This window comes from Nannobrachium achirus, assembly GCF_963921795.1.
Source record: "Nannobrachium achirus genome assembly, chromosome: 2".
In the NCBI taxonomy this organism is placed as follows: Eukaryota; Metazoa; Chordata; class Actinopteri; order Myctophiformes; family Myctophidae; genus Nannobrachium; species Nannobrachium achirus.
The window spans coordinates 75,191,412-75,196,450 of NC_137811.1; positions in this window are offsets into that span (position 1 = coordinate 75,191,412).

A 5,039-nucleotide genomic window follows, 5' to 3' on the forward strand; every position below is an offset into this window, starting at 1 on the left:
AGCTTCAAGAAATGTGTTGAACTGGATAATTATGGCTTGCTATACTTATTGTTTTCTTTTAATTCACTGAATAACAGGTCTGCTCTGCAGGCTGTCAATAGAAAATGCTGCCCAGATTCACAGAACACATGTGGACAACACCAAGTTAAGAAATACACCCATTCTTTCCATTAGCTTTCAGGGGCGTCAATTGGGTATGGCAGGGGTATGCAGCTGCCATACCCTGGGTCCAGGGGGGAAATAAAAGTTACTTTCTCTTTGTCTGTGCTGGTTATTATGTTGTTAAATTACAGTAAAATAACTACAAATGCAAAATGTAACAAAATGGTCACTTTAACAAGGCATTATAATTATATTCGCCACACTTGTATTCTTCCCATCTTGACAGAATCCCAGGTTCCGCATGTCGTCAGCTGCACAGGAGCAATGCATTATTGTTAATTGTGGCACGTTTACTAACATGCTAAGTTTAGCTGCACTTGAACAACCGTTCCAGGCTGCCATATCCAGCCCAAGAAACCGTAGAAACCTGTGTAAAAAAACGGACAAAACTTGTTTTTCTTTTCAGACATTGTGAAAATAGCCGATCTACATGCTCACAACGCCTCGCAGCGCGATGCATTGTGAGCATGTAGATCGGCTGTTTTCACAATAGAACCGTGTTATACAAAATGTAATGCCTCTTTTCCATGAGGACTCCCATCTTTGCCATACCCTAGATTTTGCTGAACTGACGCCACTGTTATCTTTATGTTATATCATTCTATTTTGGGTGATAAGGTTATCACTTAAACAGTGATTTTGAGTCAAAAATCATCAAAGGTTATCACCCTAAAAGGTGATAATGCACTGGTTCCCAAAAAAGTAGCCTACTTCATTGTCTGACAAATAATAATGCATAAACTTAACTTGTGCCCTTATGCACCCCACAGAGCGAAAAAGTAAAGACAGTAACAAACAGAGAAAGAAGAAATGCTTGACTCAGAGAGCAACGCAACGTCAGCCTCAGTGGCTCAGGGTGGCCTGCAGAGGTGTCTCAAGGTTCCCAGTTCGATCCCGGGCTCCCCCAGAAGTTAGTGTTGAAGAGTCCTTGAGCAAGACTCTGAACCCCTAACTGCTCCTGATGAGCAGGTTGGTGCCTTGCATGGTTTCCTCTGCCATCAGTGTGTGAATGTATGTGTGAATGTAATGCACAATCATAGCACTGCAATGTAAAGCACTATATTAATGCACTGTTTACCATTTACCATGGGACTTGTAATGACTGTCTAAATCAGGGGTTTTCAAAGTGGGCACCCTGGGGTGCCGCGACGGCAGTCCAGGGGTGCCGCGAGATCATTTGATAATATTTGGAATTTATTTGGACACTTATAAAATAGTATCATTTTAAACTTGAAGTACAAAGCTAATTTTAGTCTCAACGTTTTCCTCGCAACATAACTAAAATTATACATTTTATAGATGATGAATACAAAACGAACGGTTGTCAGGTTTCCACCCGACAACGACGATATGCTTTAAATGTAAGGTGCTGGGAGTGAAAATTATAATGTAGGGGTGCCCCGGATTAAAACAATATTTATGGGGTGCCCTGAGACAAAAAAGTTTGGGAACCCCTGGTCTAAATCTCTACTTTGTTCAGCTTTGAAAATGATCAGATGTTGGTTTATTTGTTTAGTCGCTCCATTTGGTTTAGTTTCGTATCATTCTGTAAATGCTGTTTTGTATTTGAGGGAAAATAAATTCAAGTTATGTATACTTAAATGGTTCACGGACCCCCATGTAAAAAGGAGTTTGTGCCAGGGACCCACACAAGAGAATGGTTGTGTTTTATAGTATTAAAAAAGAATACTAAAGTAGCAGATCTACAAGCTCACAGCACAAGCTTGATCGACTATGTTTGAATAGACAAAGTATAACATGGTTAAAGAGGTTCACAATACCAATAGTTAACTGTCTGTGGACCCCTGGGGATCAACAGACACTTAAAGGAGTTTGGATTTGTGAACATTTAATTTTCTAACTAAGAGGTAACAGGGGCTCAGGATAAGAGATATACACATAAGGTGCATGGTTTAAGGAAACAGATAATAATATGTGAGCTTGCAGGCTTGCAGTACTACCACTGGCCAACCCTTGCGGCCCAACCACCTGCAGCAGCTGAATGAAATGTTTGGATCGGGAGTCTGGTGCAACGCACAGGTTCTGAACCTGGTGAGAGCAGGAGAGGACCTGGTGAGACGTAGGAGGAGCCCGGCCAGGAGTCAACCCATAGAGCCTACTGTAGTTCTTCCATGCGCCAGAGTGGCGCTGCCCCCAATCCCGGCAGAGTAGTTCCGGTGCAGCACATTGAGTGACCCTGGTCTTTCCCTAATAGGACTGATCGTCGATAGCTACTGGGACGTAAGTCGGGACTTGATCAACCCCGGCTGGGTCACCTGGGCGAGGGTGTATGATGTTGCGAGACCCGAAACACCCGTCGACCCCAGGCTACATCACTGACGATACGTCCCAGTTGCATCCTCGTGATGTTTTTTTTCATTATTGTTGTGAGTATAATTGCACACGTTGTTTTCACTGGAAATAACACAGCTATTCTCAAGTCCTCAGATCTCAAGTTATTTTATGAATACAGACAGTACTGTATCATCTATCATGTTCATCAGTTAAAGATGCACATGTAACTTTCCTCTTCTACCCCAGATTTGGACCTGGTTTCCTGCGATGTGCTGACATTTTTACCATTGAGCTAATAGAGCCTGCTTGCTTGCTCAGGGGATAAACTGAATCTTGACCATCGGGTCAAAATCTAAATGTCTCAATAGAAGAGCATGGAGACAAAATACAACCACTCCAGTTATATTGTATTAAAACTGTGTCCTGTTTGTTTTCTCCATAGACATGTAATAATGAATGTCTTCTCCTGTGTGAGTCTGCCCTCTAGTGGCCTGGAGTCATTCCTGCAGGACTGAAAACCCTACTGGAGAACTTGATTCCTACTAAACACATGAGCCATAATATGGTTCATATTATGTAAACTGGCAAAGTTCCTCAAACGGGTATGGGTTCAGAATAATCAGAACCAGAGGCAGAGGTGTTCATTCATTGCTTACATTTAAAAGGGTCCCTGGCTAATGCGACAAATATGCCTTAATACATTATAATTGTCCTCTATAACTACAATGTAAAATAAAATAAAAACATTTTATTTATTCTAAGTTGATGATGTCATAAAACCATGTGTGGTCTATCCCTATGGAATTTATGTGCAAACACACACACACACACACACACACACACACACACACACACACACACACACACACTATTGATTTGATGCTCATATTAACCATAGGAAGTATTAACTTTGTTTTTATTTTCACGTGCATGCATGCCATAAATTCCATAGGGATAGATAACACATGGTTTTATGACATCATCACCTTGCGACAGGCATGTCCCCTATTGAGTGAAAGATTAGCTATTTCTAGAAGAAATACAATATTTAAAGGTGTTTTTAATTTTGCATTGTAGTTATAGAGGACAATTAGATGTATGTGTATTTAAGGCATATTTGTCGTATTAGCCAGGGATCCTTTTAAACGCACAGAAGAAAAAACAATAACAAAGTAGAGAACTAAGGAACCAGAGATCAAACGTTGCTTATTGTAGCCCAGGATGTGAGTGACTGCTTAATGCTGAAATTGTAACTTACTCGGCCATAGGCCAAAGTATCTCTACACAAGGATACAATATATACCAAGGGTTGACACTAAGGTCTAAGAGGCACTTGCCCGTCGGGCAAGTACAGGTCATGTTCTACTTGCCCAAAGGTCATGTACACTTGCCCAAAAAGTAAATCGTCCATTATAATGATAGGTAAGATTTTAATTACCACTCAATTTAACTCAATAACAACTTGTAATCATACCTCAATACCTCCAAATCCAAATACCTAGGTAGTTATGATTGCTATGGTTTCACATTTGTCATTTTATATATTTTTTTTATGGCCACATTCAGGTGTTTAGACAGATATCTTGTGTTGTTTATAGACGGTCGTCTCCCCTCTCAAATGAGCAATTGCCCTGTCGGGCAACCTGAAAGCAAACTTCACCTGCCCCAAAGTTTTATTTACCTGCCGGGGGCAGGTGGGCAAGCCTTAGTGTCAATGCCTGATATACATTAACCGTGGACGGTAAAGTTCCCCAAACAAGTACTGACTCAGTACAATCAGAACCAAGGCTAGTGTAACAAAGAGTTTATTCATTGACTACATTTAAAATCACAGAAGCATCATACTGTATAACACATGACAACATAACTAAAGAACCAGAGAAAATAAGATGAGCTCGAGGCCCTATAGCAGGGGTTCTCAACCTGTGGGTCGGAACCCGCAGGTTGATTAACTTAATGTGCAACATTGTTTTCTCACTCAACAGTAAACAAACCAACATAACATGTAAGTGTATAGAAAGTATATGCACATTTCTAGTGACAATTTAAGGACTTTTTAATACCTCTAGAGGCAGAAATTGTGAAAATAGCAGATCTGCTATTTTCACAATAGAACCATGTTTCACAGAATGTAATTCCTCAACTCTTTGCGTGTCAGGGTTGGGGGTCCCCAGTTAAGATATGTTTATTTTGGGGGTCGCAGCCAGAAAAGGTTGAGAACCACAGCCTTATAGCAGTGGTTCTCAACCTTTTGCAGGCCGCGACCCCCAAAATAATCATATTTGAACTGGGGACCCCCCACTCTGACGAGCACTAAGAGTTGAGGCATAACATTTGTTTAACACAGTTATATTGTGAAATAAGGCGATCTACATGCTCACAACGCCACACATTGCGAGGCGTTGTGAGCATGTAGATCGGCTATTTTCACAATTTCTGCCTCTAATATTTGACCGTTTGGCCAATGTTTAATTTGTCATTTTAGAGGTATTAAAAGGTCCTTAAATTGTCATTTTAGAAAGGTGCAGAAACCCTTTATACACTTACATGTTATGTTGGTTTGTTTACTGTTGAGAGAGAAA